We start from the raw sequence: 25539 nt of genomic DNA, 5'->3' as shown, positions 1-25539 counted from the left end.
TCTTTTCTGCGCACTTTGTCCTCACTCGTGCGCACCCGGGAGCAACTTCCCGGTCGGTCACCCATCCTGAAATTACTCCAAGCTGAGCACGCTTAACTTTGGAGTTCTTTCCGAATGGGCTCCCGGAAAAGAATGAATTCCTTATTTATATGAGTAGTCTATCATCCCTAATAAGCCAGGCTATCACATACACCCCCGCTCAGAGGAACTGACATCCTCGTCGGGCCACAGGAACGTTCCCTCTTGGCACATACCTCTGTGCATCCAGTCCAGTACATGTGCCATGTCGTGTGCCGCGACGGGTCACAAACGTCATGAACAACATGACCGCACACCTGTCCGCAAACATCCGTGTAACCGTGAGGGTCGGCTCTGATACCAACTTGTAACGCCCACGATGCGGCTATATCTCCCACGTGTGGAGGCACGACTTAGAGGCATAACCGCATGGTGGTTTTGTCGCAAGAAGGGTCATCTTCACACAATCCCATGTAATGAACAAGAAAGGGATAAAGAGAGTTGGCTTACAATCGCCATTTCACATAATATTTAAATAAGTCATACATCATCCAAAATACACACATAGTCCGACTACGGACAAATCCAAATGAAAAGAAGATAGCCCCAAATGCTAGATCCCCGATCGTCCCAACTGGGCTCCACTACTGATCATCAGGAAACGAAACGTAGTAACGACCAAGGACCTCGTCGAATTCCCACTTGAGTTCGGTAGCATCACCTGCACTGGCATCATCGGCACCTGCAACTGTTTTGGTAGTATTTGTGAGTCACGAGGACTCAGCAATCTCAAAACCCATGAGATCAAGACTATTTAAGCTTATGGGTAGGATGAGCTTATGAGGTGGAGTTGTAGCAATAACTATGCAAATATGGTGGCTAACATACGAATACAAGAGTAAGATGAGAAGCTACGCAACGGTCGTGAAGCTAGAAGTGATCAAGAAGTGATCCTGGGCTACTTACGTCCAAACATAACCCAAACCATGTTCACTTCCCGGACTCAGCCAAAAAGAGACCATCACGGCTACACACGCGGTTGATTCATTTTAATTAAGTCAAGTGTCAAGTTCTCTACAACCGGATATTAACAAATTCCCATCTGCCACATAACCGCGGGCACGGCTCTCGAAAGTTTATACCCTGCAGGGGTGTCCCAACTTAGCCCATCACAAGCTCTCATGATCAACGAAGGATATTCCTTCTCCTGGAACAACCCGATCAGACTCGGAATCCCGGTTACAAGACATTTCGACAATGGTAAAACAAGACCAGCAAGACCGCCCGAATGTGCCGACAAATCCTGATAGGAGCTGCACATATCTCGTTCTCAGGGCACACGGGATGAACACTACGTACAACAACCGAAAACCCCGGGTGAAGGGGTGGCACCGCAAGTGGCTCTAGGTTGGACCAACACTCAGAGGAGCACTGGCCCGGGGGGTTAAATAAAGATGACCCTCGGGTTTGCAACTCCCAAGGGAAAAATATAGGTTGTTAGGCAAATGGTAAAACCAAGGTTGGGCCTTGCTGGAGGAGTTTTATTCAAAGCGAACTGTCAAGGGGGTCCCATAACCCCAACCGCGTAAGGAACGCAAAATCAAGGAACATAACACCGGTATGATGGAAACTAGGGCGGCAAGAGTGGAACAAAACACCGAGCAAAAGGCCAAGCCTTACACCCTTTGCCAAGTATATAGATGCATTAATTAAACATAAGATAATATGTGATATCCCAACAAATCCATGTTCCAACATGGAACAACCTGCTCTGCACCTGCAACTAGCAACGCTATAAGAGGGGCTAAGCAAAAGCGGTAACATAGCCAAACAACGATTTGCTAGGAAGGTGGGTTAGAGGATTGACATGGCAATATGGGAGGCGTGATAAACAAGTGGTAGGTAGCGCGACATAGCGATAGAACGAACAACTAGCAATCAAAGATAGAAGTGATATCGAGGGTAATGGTCATCTTGCCTGCAAAGTTCTCAGAGTTGTCGAAAGCTTGCTCCTCGTTAGCGTACTCAACAGGTTCCTCTTTCACGAACTCGTCTCCCGGCTCTACCCAAAGCAAGAACACAAGCAACGGAACACAATCAATCACGGTGCAATGCACAAGCAACATGATGCACGACATGGCATGGAATGCAAGATATGATGTGTAATGCATATGGGTACTCCGGAAGGGAAAAGATGATCAAGACATCAACTTGGTAAACCAAGCATGCTGCTAGAAAGATTAGGTGATTTCGGTCAAAATCGACATAAGGATCACCGGAAAGGGATGCACGGTTTGCAAATGACAAGCAAAACAAGAATGATGCAAAACCGCGCTTAACAGCATCGTAGCACTTAAGATGCAACAAGAAACTATGCTATAGCACTCCAACAAGACAACAAAGCACACGAAATTAAACTACAGGTGAAGCTCTACAAATCATGGGCACTGAGCTCCTGCTATAACTCACTAGAACAAGCTTAAAATAGCATGGCAAAAATGCAAATGATAACAACATCACAGACTTGGTGAAAAATACTGAACATGGCATAAACACATCAGGTAGCAATGTTTAGAGCTAGCAAACAACATGCTACAGGAACATATCATGGCAAACAAGGACATGGCATGCTAGTACTAAAGGCATAAAACAAAACTCCCTTACTGAACTTTAACCAAAGATGCATGGATAAGATGGTAGCATCAATGCAAACATGGCAAATGATATGATCAGTTTCAGACTTGGAAGAAAAATAGAGCATGGTAGAAACAGATTCATGGTAGCAACTTTGCAAGCTCATGCCACTCACAACAAAGCATTAAATGGCATCACAAGGTAAACCACAGTAAGTAGACATATTCATGAAGCTAAGAATGACAAGATAAAGTCCATAGGGTACATGGATCACTAGCAAAACACATGGCAAAACTGAACTTCATGTTAACAATCTGCCAGGAACAATATTTAGCAAACGTAGAGCACTGAAAAGACATACTACACTACTCCATAATTACAACCAGAGGCATTAATGTATAGATCAATACCACATCTTCAAAACACTCTTACTGAACTACCTCAAAATGTGCATGCATCTACTGGTAGCAACATGTTTACATAGCATCAAAATGTAACAGGAAAGGACGGCAAAATAACTAAGTGCCTGAAAATAGCAACATCACATAGCCTATTTTGCATGCTTGTGCTAGTCACCACAGAGCTCATAAAAATACAAGGCTTGCACGTCTGTAAAGATGGCGTGGATATGCTCCAAAAACATATAGACATCATGCTCATAGGATGCACACACAAAATGCAACGAAAATGACAATTCATCAAGTTATGTTGAATTCCAGCAGACAACATCATATATTACTTTGGCAACGAGGATAATAGCATCAATATGGACAGTAATATGCATGCAAATGACCCTAACATGAAGAGCATCACGAGGCGAGCATTTCAATATATCATATGCATGATTCGGAGCACCGAGCATGAAGTTATGGCATGTCAAAGGGGCACCAAAATGTCACAAATTCGGGACTTGGACGAAATCTCACCCTCCCAGATCCGGATCTAGGGTTTCGGGGCACGGAGACCGAGGATTGCTGGGGTCGGGGAAGGAGGAGGCCGGAGCTCGAGGGGTCGACGGGGACGGTCGGCGGCGGCTCTCCGGCGGCGGCGCGACGGGGATCCGGCCGGAGGGAGCCGAGGGGCGGAGGAGACCGGGCGCAGCGACGGGATCCGGTGTGATGTTTCCGATGCTTCGGGGTCCAAACCCCTGGCCTGAAGCCTTTTATCTCCATTTCACTTGGTCTATCCTTGCAGGGTTGATATGTATTTCTCTAATGGTGTCTGCATAGAGCAGGTTAAAACTGCTTCCGCAGTCCATCAACACACGAGTTAAGTGGAAACTGTCCACGATGGCATCGAGTATTAATGTGTCCTGCTCCGCGTAACGGGGTTGTTCCGGGCATTTTATAGTTCGCATGTGATCGAAAAATCCGACCTTCTGCTTTGATGAGACAGATTGGGTACGCGGCCGCGGGTGACCCGCACTTGCCCCCTTTGAGTGTGAGTAGGATATATCATGTTGACATCCTTCACCTCGGAAGGAAACCTTTTCGACCGATGATACTTGCTCTGGAGTGACCTCTATTGTTATTACGACCTCGGTCTCCGTTCTGATGCTTGGCTACTATCGTACCGGCCTGCTTGATCACCTAGCAATTTCTAGTAGAATGAGTAGTCGGCTTGTTAGGGGTACCATGGATGGCGCATGGCCTATCCAATATCCAATCCAACGTGGAGGGACCATCTCTGTCCATTTGAGTAGGCTTCCGTTTATTGCTTCTGTGTTGATTTGCAGTCGCGACATTTACTGCCTCCTCGTCGGCGTTACTTGTGTTGGGTGTCATAGGGCGAATGATGCATCGAAGTCGATTAATGCGGGTAATCCAGTTATCCTCTCCCGCGCAGAATCTAGTCATTAAATGGGTGAGGGCCGCCATTGTTCGGGGTCTCTCTTGCCCGAGCCCTCGAGCGAGCCTTTTGTCGCGGATGTTGTTCTTAAAAGCGGCGATTGCCTCTGTGTCTTGCCAGTCCGTGATTTGGTTCTTTATACTTAGGAACTGATACATCTCCAATGTATTTATTATATTATAAATCTTGGATGCTTTATATGCTATTTTATATTATTTTTTGGGACTAACCTATTAACCCACTACCCAGTGCCAGTTCCCGTTTTTGCTTGTTTTTGGCTTTTCAACAGAAACATCGTGATTTGGTTCTTTATACTTAGGTTTCAGTTGAGTTTTGTGTACTGAAGTTTTCAAGTTTTGGGTGAGATCGTGATAGATGAAGGAATAAGGAGCGGCAAGACCCTAAGCTTGGGGATGCCCAAGGCACCCCCAGGTAATATTCAAGGAAGACCCAAGCGTCTAAGCTTGGGATGCCCCAGATGGCATCCCCTCTTTCGTCTACAATCCATCAGTATACTACTTGGAGCTATATTTTTATTCATCACATGCTATGAGTTTTGCTTCGAGTGTCTTGTGCCATATTAGGTTTCGCTTTCTTTGCTTTTTAGTTTGTCACAATCATCATTTGCTGCACACACACCTTTTGAGAGGGACACACATTTATTCGTGATTTGTTAGAATACTCATGTGCTTCACTTATATCTTTTGAGCTAGGCAGTTTCTCTAGTGCTTCACTTATATCTTTTAGAGCACAACGGTGATTATATTTTAAAGAAATAGTTGCACTCTTATTCTTCACTTAAATCTTTTTGAGAATCTAAAATATAGTAATGGAAATAGGTACAGGTTATGAAATTAGTCCTGATATGATAAGGTATTGAAGGGGGATAAAATAAAAACTTTCATGTAGATCACTAAATATGAAATGTACGGTTTAACAATATTGATGTCGTAATATGAAAGGGTATAGGTTCATGATCATTGATTAGTAGAAATATAGGTATTAAAGCTTGTTATTAATTGCTCATCTATGTGTTTGTTATGGCATGACGGGGAAGTCCGAGCATTCTTAGGTCTAATTGAAATCCTTTGCGCTGTTATAATCGGGGGCCGCAATGGTCAACTCCTACAGATCCCCTCCCTAGGGGCATGCGAGTTGTACTTTGCTTCGAGGGCTAATAGGCTTTCACAATAAGTATGTGAGTTCTTTATGACTAATGTGAGTCCATGGATTATACGCACTCCTATCTTTTCATAGTTTACTAGCCTTTTCGATACCGTGCAATGCCCTTTCTCACCTCGAGCATTGGTGCAAACTTCACCAGTGCATCCAAACACCATGATATGATACGCTCTTTCACACATAAACCTCCTTATATCTTCCTCAAAACAGCCAACATACCTACCTACTATGACATTTTCATAGCCAATCCGAGATATATTGCCATGCAACTTCCACCGTTTCTTTTTCATGACATACATATTCATTGTCATATTGCTTTGCATGATCATAGAGCTGATATGATATCTAGTGTGGACGTGTAGTGTGTACAGTCTGTTCGAGGAAACACCAATCATGGTAATCCCCAGTTCATGCTAAATACGGATATCCTGAAGTTCTCTTATAATATTATTAGAAGGTAAATGCAACACATGTGAATGATATTCAAAGGTCAATGTATCACATATGAATGCAAGATTGTGGAATCATGTTACATATAAACCCACTTAGACAGGCACAGTAGCTGTCATGCAGGGAGATTGCAAGCTTGTAGTGGAATGGTTACTCTAGAACGCGGTGAGCCCACACACAAGTAGGAAGGAAAGGCTAGCCCAGAAAGACATGGGCCACTACCTGAATGTTGGCTCTGAAGCCGTACCATGCACTATGCTTTGAGGATTCTAGTCTATACCTACTATTAAAGGGAGGTGATGTTCTTAGTTTCGTCCCGCTTCGTTTGGCCCCGCTTCAATTAATTTCACGTACGCTATTTGGTTTCGTTACTTGCCACCCGTTTTGCCTAGCGGAGGAAGCCCACCTGATAGCGCATTGTGGCCCAGGTCCGGAGAGCTGGCAAATAATAAAATTGTTGATGGGAGGGTTCGATCTCATAACCTACCAACCGGCCACGCACAGTTTGTTCAACTGACCCAGCTAGCAATATGAGAGGATTTTTTTTCTCCCATTGCAACGCACGGGCCTTTTGCTAGTAGTACTAAAACATGACCGAATATAGTGCGTGTGTGCAACTATACGTGGTGATCATGCGAGGGCGGACATCAATAGCAGCAGATCAATAGGGCTTTCACCTCTTCGAGTGTTTCTAAGTACACATTACATCGTAGGATAGGACTTCTTTTTCTCAGAATAAGCATGATATGACTAATCAACCATGGGCAACCCGTACTTGCGCCGCTAAAAGATAGTTGTAGTCGTGTGTAAATTGTTTTTATATCAAAAGTGTGTATACCATTTTCTAAGGTGGTCTTCGGTTGACCTATGGATTCCAAAAAAGTTGTTGTGAGATCTTAGCTGTCGGAAATCAGCTATGAGTTAAGAACTGTGGAAAAGCTGAAAGTTGTTTGGTTAGAGCAACTGTGAAACTATGCTTTTGATAGAAGTTGTCTGCAATGTCCCTGAAGTGCTGAGAAACTGGTTATGTGCTAATTGATCGTAAAACACCAATCTACAGACTGATTGACATAAATGTCCATTTTAGAAAGGAACAAATCATTTGTTATGTTTATAAGGTTAATAATATTAATGGAGATGAACGCACCATTTGTCACACAACTCTCCCGAAATGAGTAGTCTGATCACACTTCTTCTAGAGTGGTCACTTTTTTTGAAGCTCTTGCTTGCGAATCGTTGCATTCATAAGAATAACCTTAGTGCAACATTACCTCAAACACCATGTATGCAAAGCACCAGCTCGTGCCAAACGCCACCACTCAGATCGAGTACTCCACCACCACTATCTTTTGGGTCAACGGGCTCGCTACGTCATCAAAGGGACAAGGAGGGACCATCATGGATCTTCTCCGCCTACACACCCGAGATCAGCACGTCGACGTTGTCTACCAATGAGAATTTATGGTCTAATGCCTCACCGAGTGTGGAGACGTCCACGTGATCTGCCCGCTGGACCGGATCGAACGTAACACTGACCCTTCTCTAGGGGTAACTGATACGTCTCCAACGTATCTATAATTTTTGATTGTTCCATGCTATTATATTATCTATTTTGGATGTTTAATGGGCTTTAATATACTCTTTTATATTATTTTTGGGACTAACCTATTAACCGAAGGCCCAGTGCAAATTGCTGTTTTTTTGCCTATTTTAGTGTTTCCCACAAAAGGAATATCAAATGGAATCCAAACGGAACAAAACCTTCGCGAGGATCTTTTTTGGAACAAACGTAATCCAGGAGACTTGGAGTGGAAGTCAAGGAAGCAACAAGGCGGCCACGAGGTAGGAGGGCGCGCCCAGGGGGTAGGCGTGCCCCCACCCTCGTGGGCCCCTCATAGCTCCACCGACCTACTTCTTTCGCCTATATATATACTCTTATACCCTGAAAACATCCAGGGGAGCCACGAAACCACTTTTCCACCGCCGCAACCTTCTGTACCCATGCGATCCCATCTTGGGGCCTTTTCCGGCGCTCCGCCGGAGGGGGATTCGATCATGGAGGGCTTCTACATCAACACCATAGCCTCTCCGATGATGTGTGAGTAGTTTACCACAGACCTTCGGGTCCATAGTTATTAGGTAGATGGCTTCTTCTCTCTCTTTGGTTCTCAATAAAAAGTTCTCCTCGATGTTCTTGGAGATCTATTCGATGTAATACTTTTTGCGGTGTGTTTGCCAAGATCCGATGAATTGTGGGTTTATGATCAAGATTATCTATGAACAATATTTGATTCTTCTCTGAATTCTTATATGCATGATTTGATATCTTTGCAAGTCTCTTCGAATTATCGGTTTAGTTTGGCCTACTAGATTGATCTTTCTTGCAATGGGAGAAGTGCTTAGCTTTAGGTTCAATCTTGCGGTGTCCTTTCCCAGTGACAGCAGGGGCAGCAAGGCACGTACTGTATTGTTGCCATCGAGGATAAAAATATGGGGTTTATATCATATTGCTTGAGTTTATCCCTCTACATCATGTCATCTTGCTTAATGTGTTACTCTGTTCTTATGAACTTAATACTCTAGATGCATGTTGGATAGCGGTCGATGTGTGGAGTAATAGTTGTAGATGCAGAATCATTTTGGTCTACTTGACACGGACGTGATGCCTATGTTCATGATCATGCCTAGATATTCTGATAACTATGCGCTTTTCTATCAATTGCTCGGCAGTAATTTGTTCACCCACCATAATATATGCTATCATGAGAGAAGCCACTAGTGAAACCTATGGCCCCCGGGTCTATTTTACCTCATATTAGTTTATCGTCAACTTGCCAATTTCTATCGCCGTTTATTTTGCAATCTTTACTTTCCAATCTATACAACAAAAATACCAAAAATATTTATCTTATTATCTTTTATCAGATCTCACTTTTGCAAGTGGTCGTGAAGGGATTGACAACCCCTTTATCGCGTTGGTTGCAAGGTTCTTGATTGTTTGTGCAGGTACTAGGCGATTTGCGTGTAGTCTCCTACTGGATTGATTCCTTGGTTCTCAAAAACGGAGGGAAATACTTACGCTACTTTGCTGCATCACCCTTTCCTCTTCAAGGGAAAACCAACGCATGCTCAAGAGGTAGCAAGAAGGATTTCTGGCGCCATTGCCGGGAGATCTACGCTCAAGTCAAGACATACCAAGTACCCATCACAAACTCTTATCCCTCACATTACATTATTTGCCATTTGCCTCTCGTTTTCCTCTCCCCCACTTCACCTTTGCCGTTTTATTCGCCCTTTTTCCATCCGCTTCTTTTTTGCTTGCTTCTTGTGTGCCCGTGTGTTAGATCGTTTGTTTTGCCGTCATGGCCAGTCCTTCTATCATTGTTAGTACTCCCGATAATGAAGTTCTTAATTTTAAACAAAGGGAGGGAGAAAAACTAAAAGATGCTTGGTATAGAATTTGCAATGCTCAAAATAGATCCACTAGGAAGCAATCTACTTCTGTTCTTCTTCGCAAATTTTATGTAGGCGTCACTCCTTGGAACAGATATATTCTTGATACCATTACCGGCGGGAATTTCTTGGGTAGCCATACTTTTGATTCTTATAATGCTATGATAGATTTGTTTGGCCCACCACCTCTTTTGGTTAATGGAACTATTTTAACTTTGGAACATGTGATGCAAAGGCTTGAAATTATCGAAAATAAAGTTTCCACTATAGAATTGATCGAGAATTTGGATAAAAAGATCCACAACCAAATTACCCAATATGGATCTAAGGTAGGAGTTACTCTGAAAATGTTTAGAGAAAAAGAACCCATAGTTAATGAAAAGATATATCAAGATTCCACTAGAATTGATAAACTTGAGAATATTATTACCAATTTAGGGGCTGCCTTTTCTATCGTGAGAAACACTTGAAACCCTCCTCCTACTAAAGTTGCCAAGTTTATGTATGTTCCTAAAAATAAGGGTGAATCTTCTAGTAAGGAGAATGCGGATCTCAAATCAATAAGTGTTCACCCCAACTTTTTCGCTATCATTAAGGAACCTTTTGCTACAAATGAATTTCTTGATTTCTTGCCTAGGAGTTTGATCATCAATAAAAGGAAGGAAACTCCTAAGGGTTATAAGTGTTCAATTGAAGAATTTCCTACCAAAGATGACAATACCTAGATCTACTCTTGTTTTCATGCCTAGCTAGGGGCGTTAAACGATAGCGCTTGTTGGGAGGCAACCCAATTTTATTTTAGTTTCTTGCTTTTTGGTTCTTTTTAGGAATAAATAATCCATCTAGCTTCTGTTTAGATGTGGTTTTGTGTTTTAATTAGTGTTTGTGCCAAGTAGAACCTTTGGGAAGACTTGGGTGAAGTCTTTATGATCATGCTGTAAAAAAACAGAAACTTTTGCGCTCACGATATTAGCTAAATTTTTTTACTGGAGAGTGATATTTAGCTGATTCTTTTTGCAGATGATTACTAGACAAATGCCTCATCTCCACCAATTTATTTTAGAATTTTTGGAGTTCCATAAGTTTGCGTTAGTTACAGATTACTACAGACTGTTCTGTTTTTGACAGATTCTGTTTTTCGTGTGTTGTTTGCTTATTTTGATGGATCTATTGCTAGTATCGGGGGGTATGAACCATAGAGAAGTTGGAATACAGTAGGTTTAACACCAATATAAATAAATAATGAGTTCATTGCAGTACCTTAAAGTGGTGGTTTGTTTTCTTACACTAACGGAGCTCGTGAGATTTTCTGTTTAAGTTTTGTGTTGTGAAGTTTTCAAGTTTTTGGGTAAAGATTTGATGGATTTTGGAATAAGGAGTGGCAAGAGCCTAAGCTTGGGGATGCCCAAGGCACCCCAAGGTAAAATTCAAGGACAGCGAAAAGCCTAAGCTTGGGGATGCCCCGGAAGGCATCCCCTCTTTCGTCTTCGTCTATCGGTAACTTTACTTGAGGCTATATTTTTATTCACCACATGATATGTGTTTTGCTTGGAGCGTCTTGTATGATTTGAGTCTTTTCTTTTTAGTTTACCACAATCATCCTTGCTGTACACACCTTTTGGAGAGACACACATGAATCGGAATTTATTAGAATACTCTATGTGCTTCACTTATATCTTTTGAGCAAGATAATTTTGCTCTAGTGCTTCACTTATACCTTTTTAGAGCACGGTGATGGTTTTATTTTATAGATATTATTGATCTCTCATGCTTCACTTATATTATTTTGAGAGTCTTTTAGAACAGCATGGTAATTTGCTTTGGCTATAAAATTAGTGCTAATATGATAGGCATCCAAGATGGGTATAATAAAAACTTTCATATAGAGTGCATTAAATACTATGAGAAGTTTGATACTTGATAGTTGTTTTGAGATATAAAGATGGTAATATTAGAGTCGTGCTAGTTGAGTAATTGTGGAATTGAGAAATACTTGTGTTGAAGTTTGCATGTCCCGTAGCATGCACGTATGGTAAACGTTGTGTGACAAATTTGAAGCATGAGGTGTTCTTTGATTGCTTTGCTTATGAGTGGCGGTCGGGGACGAGCGATGGTATTTTCCTACCAATATATCCCCCTAGGAGCATGCGCGTAGTGCTTGGTTTTGATGACTTGTAGACTTTTGCAATAATTATGTGAGTTCTTATGTTGAGTCCATGGATTATACGCACTCTCACCCTTCCATCATTGCTAGCCTCTTCGGTATCGTGCATTGCCCTTTCTCACCTCGAGAGTTGGTGCAAACTTCGCCGGTGCATCCAAACCCCGTGATATGATACGCTCTATCACACATAAGACTCCTTATATCTTCCTCAAAACAGCCACCATACCTACCTATTATGGCATTTCCATAGCCATTTCGAGATATATTGCCATGCAACTTTCCACCGTTCCGTTTATTATGACATGCTCCATCATTGTCATATTTCTTTGCATGATCATGTAGTTGACATCGTATTTGTGGCAAAGCCACCTTCATAATTCTTTCATACATGTCACTCTTGATTCATTGCACATCTCGGTACACCGCCGGAGGCATTCACATAGAGTCATATTTTGTTATAAGTATCGAGTTGTAATTCTTGAGTTATAAGTAAATAAAAGTGTGATGACTTTTATTATTAGAGCATTGTCCCATGTGAGGAAAGGATGATGGAGACTATGATTCCCCCACAAGTCGGGATGAGACTCCAGACGAAAAAAAGAGGCCAAAGAAGCCCAAATAAAAAAAGGCCATAAAAAAAGAGAAGGCCCAAAAAATGAGAGAAAAAGAGAGAAGGGGCAATGTTACTATCCTTTTTCCACACCTTTGCTTCAAAGTAGCACCATGATCTTCATGATAGAGAGTCTCTTATTTTGTCACTTTCATATACTAGTGGGAATTTTTCATTATAGAACTTGGCTTGTATATTCCAATGATGGGCTTCCTCAAAATGCCCTAGGTCTTCGTGAGCAAGCAAGTTGGATGCATACCCACTTAGTTTCTTTTGTTGAGCTTTCATATATTGATATAGCTCTAGTGCATCCGTTGCATGACAATCACTACTCTTGCATTGACATCAATTTATGGGCATCTCCATAGCCCGTTGATTAGCCGCGTCAATGTGAGACTTCCCCCTTTTTTGTATTCTCACACAACCTCCATCATCATATTCTATTCCACCCATAGTGCTATGTCCATGGCTCGCACTCATATATTGCGTGAAAGTTGAGAAAGTTTGAGAATGCGAAAGTATGAAACAATTGCTTGGCTTGTCATCGGGGTTGTGCATGATGAGAGCATTTTGTGTGACGAAAATGAAGCATGGCCAAACTATATGATTTTGTAGGGATAAGCTTTCTTTGGCTATGTTATTTTGATAAGACATAATTGCTTGGTTAGCATGCTTGAAGTATTATTATTTTTATGTCAATATTAAACTTTTGTCTAGAATCTTTTGGATCTAAACATTCATGCCACAATAAAGAATTACATTGAAATTATGTTAGGTAGCATTCCACATCAAAAATTCTATTTTTATCATTTACCTACTCGAGGACGAGCAGGAATTAAGCTTGGGGATGCTGATACGTCTCCAAGGTATCTATAATTTTTGATTGTTCCATGCTATTATATTATCTGTTTTGGATGTTTAATGGGCTTTAATATACTCTTTTATATTATTTTTGGGACTAACCTATTAACCGAAGGCCCAGTGCAAATTGCTGTTTTTTTTGCCTATTTCAGTGTTTCGCAGAAAAGGAATATCAAACGGAATCCAAACGGAACGAAACCTTCGCGGGGATCTTTTTTGGAACAAACGCAGTCCAGGAGACTTGGAGTGGAAGTCAAGGAAGCAACGAGGCGGCCACGAGGCAGGAGGGCGCTCCCAGGGGGCAGGCGCGCCCCCACCCTCGTGGGCCCCTCGTAGCTCCACCGACCTACTTCTTTCGCCTATATATACTCTTATACCCTGAAAACATCCAGGGGAGCCACGAAACCACTTTTCCACCGCCGCAACCTTCTGTACCCGTGAGATCCCATCTTGGGGCCTTTTCCGGCGCTCCGCCGGAGGGGGATTCGATCATGGAGGGCTTCTACATCAACACCATAGCCTCTCCGATGATGTGTGAGTAGTTTACCACAGACCTTCGGGTCCATAGTTATTAGCTAGATGGCTTCTTCTCTCTCTCTTTTGTTCTCAATACAAAGTTCTCCTCGATGTTCTTGGAGATCTATTCGATGTAATACTTTTTGTGGTGTGTTTGCCAAGATCCGATGAATTGTGGGTTTATGATCAAGATTATCTATGAACAATATTTGATTCTTCTCTGAATTCTTATATGCATGATTTGATATCTTTGCAAGTCTCTTCGAATTATCGGTTTAGTTTGGCCTACTAGCTTGATCTTTCTTGCAATGGGTGAAGTGCTTAGCTTTAGGTTCAATCTTGCGGTGTCCTTTCCCAGTGACAGCAGGGGCAGCATGGCACGTATTGTATTGTTGCCATCGAGGATAAAAAGATGGGGTTTATATCATATTGCTTGAGTTTATCCCTCTACATCATGTCATCTTGCTTAATGCGTTACTCTGTTCTTATGAACTTAATACTATAGATGCATGCTGGATAGCGGTCGATGTGTGGAGTAATAGTAGTAGATGCAGAATCGTTTCGGTCTAGTTGACACGGACGTGATGCCTATGTTCATGATCATGCCTAGATATTCTGATAACTATGCGCTTTTCTATCAATTGCTCGGCAATAATTTGCTCACCCACCGTAATATATGCTATCATGAGAGAAGCCACTAGTGAAACCTATGGCCCCCGGGTCTATTTTACCTCATATTAGTTTATCGTCAACTTGCCAATTTCTATCGCCGTTTATTATGCAATCTTTACTTTCCAATCTATACAACAAAAATACCAAAATATTTATCTTATTATCTTTTATCAGATCTCACTTTTGCAAGTGGTCGTGAAGGGATTGACAACCCCTTTATCGCGTTGGTTGCAAGGTTCTTGATTGTTTGTGCAGGTACTAGGCGATTTGCGTGTAGTCACCTACTGGATTGATACCTTGGCTCTCAAAAACTGAGGGAAATACTTACGCTACTTTGCTGCATCACCCTTTCCTCTTCAAGGGAAAACCAACGCATGCTCAAGAGGTAGCAGTAATCATGGAAAAAGTACGGTCTAATGCCTCGCTGATTGTTGAGATGTCCGTGTGTTGCGCTAGCCGAAACACCGAACTAGACCAGACGTATATGCACTGCCTTTCATGGTCGAGTTCTTGTTGTCTGAAGGCAACCTTACTTTCAACCCTGTCATGTCACACAATGTCTGGTTATACCAGCGCCGAGAACCTGGTCTTCTGCGAGGGCAATCTGTAGAAAATCTAGAGGAATATGAGACGTGCGGTCAATTTGCAACCTTCTGTCAAGTGAAGACCATATAGTTACAGTTATTTGGTGTTTTGGTTAGTTCCCTTAAAGATATTTGCTCATGCTAGACACGAACAAGCAGACACCGCTTGCTGGTGGCGTCCCAGTGGGAGGACGACGCCTTCCCCCGCAACCCACCTCCCTCCGCATGCATTCTTTGTATGCACGCGCTGGCACCATCTCATCACCGACCCCCGATTCTGCCACCGCCTTCGCAACCGCTGCAACCCTCCCCTCCTTCCTAACTACTCTGTCCTTCCTAACTACTCTGGAGGCCACCAACTGCGTCCCTCCCGAGCATTTCTCCTTCTCTTTGCAGCGCAACAACGACAACCGCATTTGCAGACCCATTGAATGTCGGCATGGTCTTGACTTATCTTCATTAACAATCATTTTCAAGGATGCAGATTCAGTATTTTGACCTCTGGCGAGTTGTAAACAATGAGACCATGGGGCGCACTCCCAAGGCTTATTTTTTTGTTAGCATTAAACTTCACCCAGATAGTTATAGATGTGCGTAAATCATCATCATATTAAAGTGGGTAAAACATTTTTTTTGAGAAGTTAAGATGTCCGAAACAGCACTGTTCTATAGCAATTCAATACTTCTAGATTCCAAGATACAAACCTTATAACCTGAAAAATGGTTCTATAGCAATTCAATACTTCTAGATTCTGCAATCATATTTGCAAACCTGAGGCGACGAAGCATAAGTGTTCACGAGAATCGGCTTCCAGGATTCCGCCCAATAATCCCATGTTCATCGGGACTCTTGGCCACAAGGCGGACCCAATTTAGCATCCACAGGGGCACATCCCTCTTAATACACTTCAGATGGGCTGATCAGGTGCTTGCGTAGTCCTTGCCTGGCGACATGAACTTGCCCTTCTTTGCATTCGAGCGGCGACCCGCGTCGTGGCTGCTCTCGGCCACCTCGTCATGCCTTTCTGGCTTGTAGTTGTTGATGCTCTGCTCAAGGAGCAAGAGGTACGTACTTGGCACAAACGAGCTTCACGGGCGCGTCTGCAGCCGGTTCGAGGCCAACCACCCTGGCGATGGCCGCCCAAAAGGTGACGGTGGTGAATCTGTCGCGAAAGCGCACAACGACGTATAGGCGGAGCATGTGCACCGGGCCGTCATCCTTTACAAGAAGAGGCTTTGGGAGTAACGGAAGCCCGACAGATGCGCACGCCTCAACAAGGAGGGATGGCTTCAAGCACGCCCTCAAACAGGGCGAACGTGCCCTCTTCAGTGAAGGAAATATGCCCTAGAGGCAATAATAAAGTTATTATTTATTTCCTTATATCATGATAAATTTTTATTATTCATGCTAGAATTGTATTAACCGGAAACATAATACTTGTGTGAATACATAGACAAATAGAGTGTCACTAGTATGCCTCTACTTGACTAGCTCGTTGATCAAAGATGGTTATGTTTCCTAACCATTGACATGAGTTGTCATTTGATTAACGGGATCACATCATTAGGAGAATGATGTGATTGACTTGACCCATTCCGTTAGCTTAGCACTCGATCGTTTAGTATGTTGCTATTGCTTTCTTCATGACTTATACATGTTCCTATGACTATGAGATTATGCAACTCCCGTTTACCGGAGGAACACTTTGTGTGCTACCAAACGTCACAACATAACTGGGTGATTATAAAGGTGCTCTACAGGTGTCTCCGAAGGTACTTGTTGGGTTGGCGTATTTCGAGATTAGGATTTGTCACTCCGATCGTCGGAGAGGTATCTCTGGGCCCACTCGGTAATGCACATCACTTAAGCCTTGAGAGCATTGCAACTAATGAGTTAGTTGCGGGATGATGTATTACGGAACGAGTAAAGAGACTCGCCGGTAACGAGATTGAACTAGGTATTGAGATACAGACGATCGAATCTCGGGCAAGTAACATACCGATGACAAAGGGAACAACGTATGTTGTTATGCGGTCTGACCGATAACGATCTTCGTAGAATATGTGGGAGCCAATATGAGCATCCAGGTTCCGCTATTGGTTATTGACCGGAGACGTGTCTCGGTCATGTCTACATAGTTCTCGAACCCGTAGGGTCCGCACGCTTAAAGTTTCGATGACGGTTATATTATGAGTTTATGAGTTTTGATGTACCGAAGGTTGTTCGGAGTCCCGGATGTGATCACGGACATGATTAGGAGTCTCGAAATGGTCGAGACATGAAGATTGATATATTGGAAGCCTATATTTGGATATCGGAAGTGTTTCGGGTGAAATCGGGATTTTACCAGAGTACCGGAGGGGTTACCGGAACCCCCCCGGGGTTTAATGGGCCATAGTGGGCCTTAGTGGAGAAGAGGAGGGGCGGCCAGGGCAGGCCGCGCGCCCCCTCCCCCTCTAGTCCGAATTGGACAAGGAGGGGGGCGGCGCCCCCCTTTCCTTCTTCTCCTCTTCCTCCTTCCCTCCTTCTCCTAATCCAAGAAGGAAGGGAGGGTTAGTAGGACTCCTCCTGGCGCACCTCCTCCTGGCCGGCCGCACCTCCCCCTTGCTCCTTTATATACGGGGGCAAGGGGTCACCCCAAAGACACAACAATTGATTTGATATTTTAGCCGTGTGCGGTGCCCCCTCCACCATAGTCCACCTCGATAATACTGTAGCTGTGCTTAGGCGAAGCCCTGCGTCGGTAGAACACCATCATCTTCACCACGCCGTCATGCTGACGAAACTCTCCCTCAACACTCGGCCGGACGTCATCGGGCTGAACGTGTGCTGAACTCGGAGGTGCCGTGCGTTCGGTACTTGATCAGTCGGATCGTGAAGATGTACGACTGCATCAACCGCGTTGTGCTAACGCTTCCGCTTTCGGTCTACGAGGGTACGTGGACAACACTCTCCCCTCTCGTTGCTATGCATCACCATGATCTTGCATGTGCGTAGGATTTTTTTTGAAATTACTACGTTTCCCAACAGTGGCATCCGAGCCTGGTTTTATGCGTAGATGTCATATGCACGAGTAGAACACAAGTGAGTTGTGGGCGATATAAGTCATACTGCTTACCAGCATGTCATACTTTGGTTCAGCGGTATTGTTGGATGAAGCGGCCCGGACCGACATTACGCGTACGCCTACGCGAGACTGGTTCTACCGACGTGCTTTGCACACAGGTGACTGGCGGGTGTCAGTTTCTCCAACTTTTGTTGAACCGAGTGTGGCTACGCCCGGTCCTTGCGAAGGTTAAAACAGCACCAACTTGACAAACTATCGTTGTGGTTTTGATGCGTAGGTAAGAACGGTTCTTGCTCAGCCCGTAGCAGCCACGTAAAACTTGTAACAACAAAGTAGAGGACGTCTAACTTGTTTTTGCAGGGCATGTTGTGATGTGATATGGTCAAAGCATGATGCTAAATTTTATTGTATGAGATGATCATGTTTTGTAACCGAGTTATCGGCAACTGGCAGGAGCCATATGGTTGTCGCTTTATTCTATGCAATGCAATAGCCCTGTAATGCTTTACTTTATCACTAAGCGGTAGCGATAGTCGTAGAAGCATAAGATTGGCGAGACGACAATGATGCTATGATGGAGATCAAGGTGTCGCGCCGGTGACGATGGTGATCATGACGGTGCTTCGGAGATGGAGATCACAAGCACGAGATGATGATGGCCATATCATATCACTTATATTGATTGCATGTGATGTTTATCTTTTATGCATCTTATCTTGCTTTGATTGACGGTAGCATTATAAGATGATCTCTCACTAAATTTCAAGATAAAAGTGTTCTCCCTGATTATGCACCGTTGCCAAAGTTCGTCGTGCCCAGACACCATGTGATGATCAGGTGTGATAAGCTCTACGTCCATCTACAACGGGTGCAAGCTAGTTTTGCACACGCAGAATACTCAGGTTAAACTTGACGAGCCTAGCATATGCAGATATGGCCTCGGAACATTGAGACCGAAAGGTCGAGCGTGAATCATATAGTAGATATGATCAACATAGTGATGTTCACCATTGAAAGCTACTCCATCTCACGTGATGATCGGACATGGTTTAGTTGATTTGGATCACGTGATCACTTAGAGGATTAGAGGGATGTCTATCTAAGTGGGAGTTCTTAAGTACTATGATTAATTGAACTTAAATTTATCATGAACTTAGTACCTGGTAGTATTTTGCTTGCCTATGTTGATTGTAGATAGATGGCCCGTGCTGTTGTTCCATTGAATTTTAATGCGTTCCTTGAGAAAGCAAAGTTGAAAGATGATGGTAGCAATTACACGGACTGGGTCCGTAACTTGAGGATTATCCTCATTGCTGCACAGAAGAATTACGTCCTGGAAGCACCGTTAGGTGCCAGACCTGCTGCAGGAGCAACAGCAGATATTATGAACGTCTGGCAGAGCAAAGCTGATGACTACTCGATAATTCAGTGTGCCATGCTTTACGGCTTAGAACCGAGACTTCAACGACGTTTTGAACGTCATGGAGCATATGCGATGTTCCAGGAGTTGAAGTTAATATTTCAAGCAAATGCCCGGATTGAGAGATATGAAGTCTCCAATAAGTTCTATAGCTGTAAGATGGAGGAGAATAGTTCTGTCAGTGAGCATATACTCAGAATGTCTGGCTATAACAATCACTTGATTCAACTGGGAGTTAATCTTCCGGATGATAGCGTCATTGACAGAATTCTTCAATCACTGCCACCAAGCTACAAGAGCTTCGTGATGAACTATAACATGCAAGGGATGGCACTACAAAAAAATACACTTCCGTGATGATACGTGTTTGTCACAGTAGGTCGCGTTTTTTGTCATGCATGTACATCCATGACGATTTTATGACAGAATCAAGATAGTCATACCTGTGCTGTCGTAGAAGTGTTCCATGACATTACCAAAATTATCATCACGGAAGTGTGCACTTCCATGACGATAAATCACGCGTCACAGAAGTGCTTTCGTCATGGGTGACCGACACGTGGCATCCACCGTAACGGAACGCCGTTAAGCTATCAGGTCGGGTTTTGGATCCGATAACCCGTTAACAGCCCCGACCAATGGGGATTTTCCACGTGTAAAATCATCATTGGGTGGAGGAAACACGTGTCGGCTCATCGTTGGGACAGATGTCATCCACTCATTGGACAGAAGGCGCCTATGATACGTCGACACGTGGCACGGCCCAACAGAGGCCCATTCCTGTGAAAAGGCCGGCCCGTTTGACTTGGTCAAAAGGTGGCGGGCCGGCCCATGGAAAGCCTGTTAACGGCCTGTTCGCATATAGCCCATTTACAGCCCACTAACCCAAGGCCCGTTACGCCCTATCCGAATTAGGCCCAGTAGCGTCATCTGGGCCATCCAATATGATTCCAGCCCGTTTTCACTTCTGGCCAATGTATGGCGCATGACATCTTTCGGCCCATATGAGGCCCTATGTAACTCTTGGCCTATTAACGGCACGTGGTAAACTGGCCCGTAATGAACAGTGTATCACTGTACACCCATTAACGGCCCGTGGTGAAACTGGCCCGTAATGAACAGTGTATCACTTTATACCCATTAACAACCCGTTATTCCGTTGGGCCGTTTCCAGCCCATGTTATCTTTCGGCCTTCTCAGAGCCCATTTATTCTTGGGCTCATTTCCAGCATTCGTTTACTTACGGCCCGTTACTGTCATTTTCTGCTTGTGGGCCAAATTCAGCCCGTGGTTACAGTCGGCCCGTTTGTGGTCCGTTAATACGTTGGGCCGTTTCATAGCGTCATCAAATACGGCCTATTAATAATGGCCCGTTATGGTCGGCCCATGAACGGACGATTCCAACTCTAGCCCGTTTACGGCCATAATGCGGCCTGTTATTGGCCCATGTTTGGCCAATCGATCATACGGCCCGTATAAGGCCCATTGATGATACGGCCCGTAGAAGGCCCATTGTTTCTACGGCCCATAGAAGGCCCATTGTTTCTACAGCCCGTAGAAGGCCTACTGTTTCTACGGCCCGTAGAAGGCCCACTGTTTCTACGGCCCGTAGGAGGCCCAGTGTCACTACAGTAAATATTAGCCCATGGTTATTGTGGCCTAGTTTTTAAAAATAGGTTATTGCAACCACTAGCAAACCGCGGAAAAAGAACTGCACTGACTAAAAGCAAACAAATAAACAAGACAACAAGCAAGCAACTTATGCTAGGCTATCATGGCTATTACACATATTACATCCACTGGGCATCAAAGTTCGCCACCAGTGCAAATATAGGGAACAAAGCAGCATATAAATGCCGCAGCAAAAAAAGTCCAGGACTGAAACCACTTCAGAAGAGTTCAAGAAACAATATCCTGGGTACCCATAATGCTGGTAAGATGCTTAGCAAGCTTATTAACTTTCTCTTATTTGGCGCTTAAATCCTCCAGCGCTTGCGGTTGCACAAGAAATTAGTACGCATCTGAATTCTGCAGGGACTTCCTCAGTCCTTCGGCTTCTTGCCGCAGCACAGCTGACTGATGCCTTTCAGCTTGTAGCTGAGACTGAAGAAGCCGAAGTGATTCAGGTAGCGAGTTCGAAGAGCTTGTGCCAGCGGTACTGGCCAGTAACTCGAACACTACATCAACGCAGGACTGTGGGGTTTTCTCACTATCTACAAGATCGTGTTTATCACCTTTCTTCGAGACCAACAGGGTTGTCTCACTATCTTGAACCTTATCTGCATTACTTTCTCTACCATTGCATAGTGGGGTGCTCTTCTCCAATATTCTGTTTGCATACTACAAGAGAAACAAGCAGACACATCACAGGTTTAGCTTGTAGTATACGAAACTCATTTTGGTAAACCGGTTCAGTAGTAAGGTGGACAGGATAACAACATGAAACAAACATATATCTATGTACTATGGTCACTGTATTGTCCATATCATTCTAGTTTATGTTCCCTAATCAAGATAGAGACACAGTTCAACTCATATATTTTTAAGACACAACAGCATAGACAGAATATAAGTGTGAGAAACTACACAGCATTGGCAGCACTTGTAATGTGCATCACATGAGAACATAACTGTTTATACAACTTAAACTGAAATCAACATAGAGCAAGAAGTTAGAACAACAATCCAGTTAAAGAAATAGGTTTAAAACATACCTGTTGTGCCATTGGAGTTTCAATTGGACCCTTCAAATTCGAAAGTAGTTGGTATGAGTAAATACAGTGATGCAACAGCAAAGGAGTATGGACCATAGCTACAGAATCTAACCTGAGAACAGTTGCTCTTCTGCTTTAAACGTGGAGTTTGGGTTAGCTGTGGTGGTCTTCGTGCTTTGGGCACTGCAGTAGCTTTACAAACTGCTTGTGTGGGGGTACTCTGTGGTGGACATGGTGCTTTGTCAACTATAAGTGGGTTACTATCTGCTGGGGTTGCGGTTAGATGGGTTGTAGCTGGTTCTCTGCCCAACGGTGTAAGTGTGCAATCTGGAAGAGTCTCGATTATGTGTGGTGGGGCTAGTTTGTGGGCCAGTACAACCATGGTTCTATCTGCATCAACGGGTAGCACTGTCTTTTGTGAAGAATGGGTTTTTGCTCCCTTAGATACTGCTATCACCCCCTCCAATTCAAATGGTTGATAAACAAGAAAAGAAATTGAACGTAAAAACATTGTATGATAGACAGATGTGGTAATTCACATATATGTTGTCTAACCAAACAGGACAGCATGACACAATTTCACATATATGATGCCTAACTAAACAGGATAGCATGACACAGTTTCAGATATATGATGGATAACTTAACAGGATATAATGGCATAATTCAACATATGATGAGTACCTAAACAGGATGACATGACAAAACTATATGATGTCTTTTTAAAATAGGTTGGGATGAAATAATTCACATACATGTTGTCTAAGTATACAGGATGGCATGATATAATTGACATAATTGATTCATATTCTAAGCAACTGGCACTCGCATGTATGATCTCTAAACTAAGCAGATAGAATTCAATATTGTGCATATGATGTCTAAACTAAGCAATGCAAGACATCATATGAGAAATATAAACATTGCAACTTAGAGCATACACCTCAGGTGGGATATAGGACTGGTCATCTGTCTCTGAATCCTCCTCTGAGGAGCTCCCTGTAACCATCGAGATATATGCTTCAACAGGTACCATTGCCTGCTCTGAAGACCTTGTTTTCACTCCAGATTTTTCCATAACCGGCTCAAATGGCTGATACACATGAAGAGTAGTTCAATATACACAGATTGTCGACAAATGGAATACGTAATGAAAAAAAAGATGGCATGAGATAATTCACATATATGATGCCTGGCTCCATGGCGGTGCATAATTCACATATATGATAACTGGCTGGAAAACATGGCATTGCATAATTCACATATCTGATATAGAAAGCAAACATGAGGCATTCACACAAAGCATGTCTAATCTAAGCAGATGGCATGCAATGCAAGACACCATATGCATGATATGAGCCATATAACCCAGCCAAGTTAGAGCATGCACCTCGGGGGGGGGGGGTGAATACGATTGGTCATCTCTCTCTGAATCCTCCTCTGAGGAGCTATCTGTAACCAGCAAGAAATCTGCATCGACAGGTAGCACTGACTGCTCAGAAGACCTTGTTTTCACTCCAGATTTTCCCATGACCGACTCAAATGGCTGATGCACAGGAAGAGTAGATGAATGTATAAACATTGTTGACAAATGGAATACATTATGGAAAAAAATATGGCACAATACAATTCACATATACGATGACTGGCTAAACAGGATGGCATTGCATGATTCACGTATATGATGCCTGGCTAAAGAAGATGGCATTGCATAATTCCCATATACTCCCTCCGTTCCTAAATATTTGTCTTTTTAGAGATTTCAAATGGACTACCACATACGGATGTATATAGACATTTTTAGAGTGTAGATTCACTCATTTTGTTCCGTATGTAGTCACTTGTTGAAATCTCTAAAAAGACAAATATTTAGGAATGGTGGGAGTATGATATAGAAACCAAACATGTGCCATTCACACAAAGCAAATCTAAAGTAAGCTGATGACATATAAGATGTATAATGTGAGCAATGCAAGGCGCCATATGCATGATATGACCAACATCAGCATGCCAGGTTAGAGCAAACACCTCAGGTGGTAAACAGGCGTGGTCGGCTCCTTCTGAATCTCCATCTGAATAGTTATCTTCCTCTGGAATACAATCTGGAAATGCAGGAGGGGGGCCACTTCGCCCACCATGGAGCGGCGTCTGCATGACATTATATTCGCATGCAACGGTCTTCTCTTTTTCTCTACATGTTCAGTACGATTGTGTACAATATCTGACATGCATAATAAAAAAATAGTTAGATTTTGTAAGGCCTAAGGGGTGCATGCAAAAATCAAGACTGATGGTAGCAAACGAGTGGATGGATCCAAAACTAATGATAGCAGGTAGATTATAACTTCAGTTTAAAAAGATAGACAATGGATCATCTACTGTTTGTTGCCCACCCAACATGAACCACATAGAAGACCCCAGATGAACCAGATAGTAGACAGATACTATTCGTTGCTGGCTCGATATGAGACCCATGGGCAATTCAAAACTCAAGATTGAACGATAAAGTAGCAGGTAATAATAACTAATGTATAACGTAAGCAAACACGAAAGACTGCGACCTCTCTTCCGGAACTGTGTAGTCCTCAGGTTCATCTGCTCAGTCGATGATGGTAATGCAGTTGGCGTGGCTGCCGGCAACGGGGAAGATGATCTGAGGTGGCGAAAGGAAGTCTGCAGGGGGGGATCTCTGCTGCAGTGAACGCTTCTGTCGATGGTGCACCTCAGGTGGGGTGGATGACGGCACGGCAGGAGCAGGACATAACACTTAGAGTTTTCTTTGACGCCTATCTGAAAATGAAGTAAATCTGTAAGGGCTCCTTAGAATTGGAGGATTCTATAAATGCAGGGACAGGAAAAACACGGGAATAGGATAGGAATGCACGTGCAAAACAGAGCATTTGGAAACATAGGATTTCAGTCAACCTGGGTGTTTGGCTCACATGAATTGGAAGAACAGAGGAATGGAGAAACAAAGTGATGCGACGAGTGTACAACCTCTTTGGCATAGCCTTGTGGACCTCAGCATCATTGGATTGGACGTGGAGGATGGTGATGATGCTGGTTGGAAATATGCCCTAGAGGCAATAATAAAATGGTTATTATTATATTTCCTTGTTCATGATAATTGTCTATTGTTCATGCTATAATTGTATTGACCGGAAACCGTGATACATGTGTGAATACATAGACCACAACATGTCCCTAGTAAGCCTCTAGTTGACTAGCTCGTTGATCAATAGATGGTAATGGTTTCCTGGCCATGGACATTGGATGTCATTGATAACGGGATCACATCATTGGGAGAATGATGTGATGGACAAGACCCAATCCTAAGCATAGCAC

This window comes from Aegilops tauschii, chromosome 2 (assembly GCF_002575655.3).
Source record: "Aegilops tauschii subsp. strangulata cultivar AL8/78 chromosome 2, Aet v6.0, whole genome shotgun sequence".
Lineage (NCBI taxonomy): Eukaryota > Viridiplantae > Streptophyta > Magnoliopsida > Poales > Poaceae > Aegilops > Aegilops tauschii.
Note: the sequence above shows the minus strand (reverse complement) of the source record.